This window comes from Arachis ipaensis, chromosome B5 (genome assembly GCF_059453495.1).
Source record: "Arachis ipaensis isolate K30076 ecotype BB chromosome B5, ASM5945349v1, whole genome shotgun sequence".
In the NCBI taxonomy this organism is placed as follows: Eukaryota; Viridiplantae; Streptophyta; class Magnoliopsida; order Fabales; family Fabaceae; genus Arachis; species Arachis ipaensis.
The window spans coordinates 78334289-78341994 of NC_142440.1; the positions used below are offsets into that span (position 1 = coordinate 78334289).

Below are 7706 nucleotides of genomic sequence, written 5' to 3' on the forward strand. Positions count from 1 at the left end.
TTAAACGCCCAGCCAGGTACCTTGGCTAGCGTTTAAACGCCAGTTTTCCTTCTTCACTGGGCGTTTTGAACGCCCAGCTTTTTCTGTTTGATTCCTCTGCTGAATGTTCTGAATCTTCAATTCTCTGTATCATTGACTTGAAAAAACATAGTTTTGAGAATTTTTTTTGAATTTTTCAATGATGGGAATCAATAAAAATGCAACTAAGATCAATTAAACAATGCATGCAGGACACCAAACTTAAAAGTTTGTATACTAAGGACTATAACAATGTAAAAATGCATGTAAGAAACAACAAAACATACAAAACAAGAGAATTTGAAGATCAGAGCAATGAAATCATCAAGAACAACTTGAAGATCAATGTAGAACATAATGCATAAAATTGACACCAAACTTAAAAATTGATACTAGATTCAAACATGAAACATAAAATATTTTTGGTTTTTATGGTTTTATAAATTCTTTTGTGATTTTTGGAACTTATATGGAAAAGAAAATAAAGGGATTCAGAACTTTCAATAAGAATTCCAGGAATCATGCAATGTTAGTCTAAAGCTTCAGTCTAAAAAGATTAGACATGTTTGGCCAAGCTTCAGCAGGACATTACATTCAGTAGCTAAATTGATGAGAATCAATCAGCTTTTGTGATGATAAGAACATCACCTTGAAACTCTAGAATTCATTCTTAAAAATTCTGAAAAGTACCTAATCTAAGCAACAAGATGAACCGTCAGTTGTCCAAACTCGAACAATCCCCGGCAATGGCGCCAAAAACTTGGTGTTGTTGTCGGAAACAAATGCGAAATTATTATTCGTTCATTCGTTCCTTCCCCGGCAACGGCGCCAAAAACTTGGTGCACGAAATTGTGATCATCAACAATGGCGCCAAAGGACTTGGAGCTCTCAAACGTGAATCACACTTTGTCACAATTCCGCACAACTAACGAGTAAGTGCACTGGGTCGTCCAAGTAATAAACCTTACGTGAGTAAGGGTCGATCCCACGGAGATTGTCGTCTTGAAGCAAGCTATGGTCATCTTGTAAATCTCAATCAGGTGGATTCAAATGGTTATGGAGTTTAAGGTGATGAAAATAAACATAAAATAAAGATAGAGATACTTATGTAATTCATTAGTGGATTTCAGATAAGTGTATGAAGATGCTTTGTTCCCCTTGAACCTCTGCTTTCCTATTGCCTTCTTCCAATCATTCATATTCCTTTGCATGGCAAGCTTTATGTTGGGCATCACCATTGTCAATGGCTACATCCCGTCCTCTTAGTGAAAATGGTCCTGATGCTCTGTCACAACATCGGCAAATCAGCTGTCGGTTCTCGATCATGTCGGAATAGGATCCATTGATCCTTTTGCGTCTGTCACACTCCCCACAATCGCGAGTTTGAAGCTCGTCACAGTCATCCCTTCACAGATCCTACTTGTAACGACCCAATTTTCAATATGTCTAGATCATACCAGAAACTGAGCGCTACCAATTTGTCTTCCTAATTATTATCTATTATTTATCATATGAGCCTGATTCGTTGTTAAAAACGTAGTTAATTTGCGTGGTGTATTTTTTTTAAAACATTTGGATTAATAGACAGAATCATTTATAATCAATTCACAAGTAATAACAGATAAAACAGTTATAAACAACCACACAAAAATACGTCACAAGTAGTTGACAACATTCGGTGATTCAGCCTTTATTAGCATATAGACTATTAGTTAGAACACCCCTAGATATAGCTAAATAATATCTATATACATATATATATATATATACAACATCCCTGGTCCTGACCTGTTCAAGAGGTCCCTAAGCTGGCACCTAGGCTAGCCGAGACTCTATACTCACCTAGTCCCTCTAAACTACTAAAGCGAGGGAAAGTACGTTCTAGGTCATCAAAACTCAAGTCAAGTGAAACGTCATCAAAAGATAGAACATCATCTGATACTCCTCTGCACGATCAGACTTTTCCACAGGACGTCTCTCTGGTACCTCATGAAGTAGCCACACAATAGGAATCTCGTACACAGGATTTAGGTTAAAGTGCGCATACGAACGGGGTGCAGATGTTGGCTGGTCTCACAGTATATACATATAATCAGAGAACAATATTCACCTTAGACTCAGAAGACTTACTAGAGCAGAATCCTCTTCTTGCGAACGGTCATCAGCGAATTATGGTAAGGTACTCTTACTTCCATCTGAAGGGGAAAGGGAGAGAGAAGGGGTAAGAACTGGGGAGTTCTTAGTAGGGTCGGGGTTATTAGTTACGTTCATTTATTTGGGGTCGATTAGTAGACGAGTAACATAATATAGCGAAGCAGTAAACAGAAGATAAAGATAGAAAGAGAAAGTAGAGACAACAAAAAGAAGAACATAAACAAAAGAATACAAGAAAATAAAACACAGAAATAGCATACGAGCAGACAAACATAAAAAAGTAGATCACACACAGAAAGGAATGCAACAGAGAATGATGCGCAGACAAGAATGATGCATGTCTAGCCCTAGCGCAGGCCATGAGCTCATGTGTCGGTTGGCTGCCCGCAATCCCGACATTTATCTGGTCACGAGTAATCCCGATTTTCCGAATACGATTTTCCGTTCCTAAATAAATGCGCATATAATAATAGCCGCTCATTTGAGACAGCCTCTGCTTACTGCAGGAAAATATATATATACTCTGCTCTGCTCTGGGGAAGCAGAAAATAGCTGTAGGTAACTTAGTTTCTCTACAGAAGCTCTGGGTTGCATTAAGCAACTAATATATATATATATATATATATATATATATATAAATATAGCTCTGGGTTGCATTAAGCAACTAATATATATATATATATATAGCTCTGGGTTGCATTAAGCAACTAATATATATAAATATCTCTTTATTATATTACTCTTCTCTTTATATCTCTTTACTTTGTTCTGGTTTCTCTTTTCTCTGTATCTCTTTACTCTGTTTTAATTACTCTGTTCTCTGTATCTCTTTTCTCTTCTATGATTACTCTTTTCATCTGTATCTATATTACTCTTTTTCTCTTTATTTCTTTACTTTACTCTGGTTACTCTGTTTTCTGTGTTTCTCTACTCTGCTCTGATTTCTCTGCTTAACGTATGTATTTAAAGTTTATGTAAATTTCGGTATGAATAGTTCGCCTGTCCCAAGTATAGGTTCATTAAGTCAATACTGAAACAGTTTAACTTTTCATATAATACCTAACCCTAGTCGCAACTCAAGGACTAACTATGTTGCCCTAGTTCGTTCACTAATTTCTGTCTGTTTTTCTGTTATTAAAACCTTATAGACTTTTCTTTAGTTTTTATCTTTTCTTCAACTTTTTATCTTTCTTTTATCTTTGCCTCACTAATATGTTCTTACCACTCCCTAAGTGTTTTATGAAGGTAATTATGAGATTCTGCGCTTAAAGTTGTCTTTCTAAAGCTTTTACAGAAAACTGCCTTTTCCGCATTATTTTATTATTTTTATTAGAATATTATTTTTAATTAAATATTATTATTTAATATTTTATTATTATTTATTATTTTATTAGTAAATTTTCGAAAATTAACTTTACTTTATCCTTTAACCTTTAAAATTCACTTTTTACCACCCATAACTTTTAATATTTCTACTTTTACCACCCTAACTTTTGGAAATTTCAAAATAACCCCCCAAACACCAAATTAATTACTTCCTTGCCCTTTTATGAATCAAAAAGGTGTTCTTCATTGTTCTTCACCATACTCAAAGTGTTCTTCGTGTTCTTCGTAAATTCTTCAGATTCTTTCTTTGTTTTTACCCGTTTTTCAGTCTTTTCAGCAACCGATTTTTACCATAATTCAAAATAAATTTCCAGCCACTAAAACCCCATCTTTTCTACATGATTTTAACACAAATTGAACCTCAATTTAAGCTCTAGGGTTTCGTTTTCCAGCAGCCACAAGAACACACATTCATAGCTTGAATTTCATCAAATTTCATCAAATTTTCACCAAAATTTCAACAAGAATTACTCATACAAACAATCAATTTCAAGCACAGCCAAACCATATCATAATCACACAACTCAAACACAATCAATCAAGATTAAATTCGTCAATCCCTACCTGGTTTTGCTGCTCCTAATTCGGTTAAACTTTCAGGTGGTCCTTAAGCACTTTTTCCTCCTAAATCACATCAAGAACAACTTTAAATCCAAAAACTCTCAACTGACCAAATCTCACTCAGTATGTTAGAAAGAGATATCTCACCTTAGACTTGCTGGAAATTCACGTTTCTTGGCCCTCAAGTCAAGTTAAGCATGATTCCTAAGGAAGAACATCAAGAAAACACATGTTTTGCATGGTTTTCCTTGAAAACCGAATTGAAATGGGAGGGAGACAACCATCTCACCTTATTTCCATCCTTGATATGTTACATGGTTATGTAGAGGAAGAAGAGAGGATCATTTTGTTGAAATTGGAGTTTTGATTTGAGTTTTAGTTCAGAAGAAATCAAGCTTTGAAGATTAAGTGTTCATGAAAGTTTCTCTCTTTTCTCTCTTGTTATTTTCGGCCAAATTGATGAAATGAGACAGCCTTGGAGGTCTTGGGGGTGTAAGGTGAGTTGTGATTGGTTGGCTTGGAGGTGGATTAAAATAATATTAAAATATCTCTGGTGTACAACTACTAAAACTAGGTGTACCGGAACACTCGTAAAAACATCTCTAAAAATTATTTTCTGAGCTACTAGGATAAATGACACTAGTAACATATTTATTATGAGAATAGAACATATATAATGAAGCCTTAGCATTGCTAAATTCATCAGAGAGTGCTGGTGCTAAGCTGCACCAGTAAACCGTAAACCCGGTTAAACCGATTTTCTGTATTTAACAAAAACAGACCAGGTAACCTTATAATATCATTCAAGAATTTTCTAATACTAATATAATGATAATATTATACTATTATCTCTCTCATCTCATGAATCGAGTCCGGTTCGTCAAACAGAGACTATTTACGAAAATCAGAATCAAAACTGCCAACCGATACGGTTCAAAAACTAGGTTCTTCGCGATTGCATTATCGAGCTTGCCTCAGAGGAGGTTCTAGCTTATGGATGACATAATGATAATTAGGATTGAGATGCTTGATAATATAGCAGAGGTGTTCCCTTTACTGATCTTCCGGAGAAATCCGTACTTTCAGAAAAGATCTCATGTACTCGAAAATCAGGGTTGTTACACTACTCAGAATACCACAGACAAGGTTTAGACGTTCCGGATCTCAGGAATGGCCGCCAATAATTCTAGCCTATACCACGAAGGTTCCAATCATAGATTAGAAACCCAAGAGATACGCATTCAAGCCATTGCTAGTAGAACAGAGGTGGTTGTCAGGCACATGTTCATAGGTGAGAATGATGATGAGTGTCACGGATCATCACATTCATCAAGTTGAAGAACGAATGAATATCTTGGAGAAGAAATAGACTTGAGTTGAATAGAAAAACAATAGTACTTGTATTAATTCATGAAGAACAACAGAGCTCCACACCTTAATCTATGGTGTGTAGAAACTCCACCGTTGAAAATACATAAGAACAAGGTCTAGGCATGGCCGAGAGGCCAGCCCCCAAACATGAAAAGGTCTATTAAAGTATGAGTAAAAGATAGATGGTGTGAAAATACAATGGCAAAAGGTCCTATTTATAGAAAACTAGTAGCCTAGGGTTTACAGAAATCAGTAATTAATGCAGAAATCTTCTTCCGGGCCCACTTGGTGTGTTCTTGGGCTGAGCATTGAAGCTTCCATGTGTAGAGACTTTTCTTGGAGTTAAACGCCAGCTTTTGTGCCAGTTTGGGCGTTTAACTCTAGCTTTTGTGCCAGTTTTGGAGTTAAACGCCAGAATTCTTGAGCTGACTTGGAACGCCTGTTTGGGCCATTAAATATCAGGAAAAGTATGGACTATTATATATTCTGGAAAGTCCAGGATGTCTACTTTCCAACGCAATTAAGAGCGTGCCAATTGGGCTTCTGTAGCTCCAGAAAATCCACTTTGAGTGCAGGGAGGTCAGAATCCAACAGCATCTGCAGTCCTTTTTCAGCCTCTGAATAAGAGTTTTGCTCAGGTCCCTCAATTTCAGCCAGAAAATACCTGAAATTATAGAAAAACACACAAACTCATAGTAAAGTCCAGAAGAGTAATTTTTATTTAAAAACTAATAAAAAAATGATAAAAACTAACTAAAATATACTAAAAACATACTAAAAATAATGCCAAAAAGCGTATAAATTATCTGCTCATCAATATGCTAGTTCTGATCGGGTGTGTGATGGAGGGGAAGCAGGTGAACTTTCCCCGGTTGATCAGACAGAGTATGTGGCGCATGCATATTCGTGGTCTGCTGCCCTTTCCTACACTGGTCACCAACATAATCGAGATGGCTGATGTTCCGTGGGCAGATGATGATGTGACACCACCACCACCAGATAACAACGAGAAGGAGGTTACCATTCCATGGGGTGGGTGGGTGCACTTGAAGCCCCCACCCAAATGCCGCTCCCAAGCCAAAGCAGTGGAGGAGGCAGCTCAGCCCTCATTGTCAGCAGCAGCAGCAGGACCCCCTCTACTTCAGCAGCTGCAGCATCCTTACCACCACCACTAGCATCTGAGCTGACTTATCTGTTGGTGCAGCACCTGATTCGCTTCATGGAGCGCCTCGAGCGTCGTGTTATGCGACGTCTCGACCGCATCGACCAGGTGTTTATATCACAGGGCATCGAGCTACCGCCACTCCCAGACTCTCCCGCTTCCGACGAGCAGGATCAAGAGGAGGAGCTAGCTGAGGAGCCGACTCATCAGGATGCACCTCCAGAGACGCAGGTCACCACCGAGGTTCAGCACCCTCCTGAGGTTCAGTAGGACACACCACATCCACAGCCAGAGCCACAGCCGATCCCAGTTCCACAGCCAGTACCTGAGCCACAGTCCGGCGCGATTGTTGACCCCATCCCGAGCTTCAGCAGTAGCATCGAGGACGATGCTTGATTCTAAAGTGTGGGGAGGTCACCGTTCGTGACCGGTGTTTACATTTATGTGGTGAACTTTCAGACATCCATTTCCATTTTCTGCTACTTTATTTTATTTTGCACTTTAAATCATTTTGGGATTACTGTACATATTTGCTAGTGTGGATACTCTTATCTTAGTTGATGCACACTGATGACAAGTCATCATATGCTAGCTTTGTAAGCATTTTTCACTTGTTTCATTAGGTTTTATGCATTTTCTTGCATTGTAAGTAAGTAATTTGGAGTGGAATTGCATGGTTTTATTGAATCAATCAACCACCCTTTAATTGACACAAAATCATGAGGTTTAATCAAAAATTAATTTATTTTAAATGAATTTTAAACCTTGTGAATTTGGTGATACTTTGATTGGTTGTTTTGATTACTTGTAGGTGAAGAAAAGAAAGAAATAATGAAAGCGTGGCCTAAGGAATAAGAAAGCGTGGCTCAACAATGAGAGAAGTCACAAAGCTCTCTCAAAGAGCTCAAAGCTCTCCACAAGAGCTTCATTCAAGGCCAAGAAAGCAAAGGATCAAGAGCCCAAAGCTCTTGCCAAGAGCTTAGAGCTCTCACAAGGAGCGCTACTCCAAGGCCAAAGGTAAAGCAAAGGGAAAGCTAGGCTCTCCATGAGAACC

At 37.9% G+C, this 7706-nt stretch overlaps 1 pseudogene; it reads left to right on the forward strand.

The window, feature by feature from the left end:
* Positions 1-6517: 6517 nt before the first annotated feature.
* Positions 6518-7048, forward strand: LOC148564703 (uncharacterized; annotated as a pseudogene).
* Positions 7049-7706: the final 658 nt, after the last annotated feature.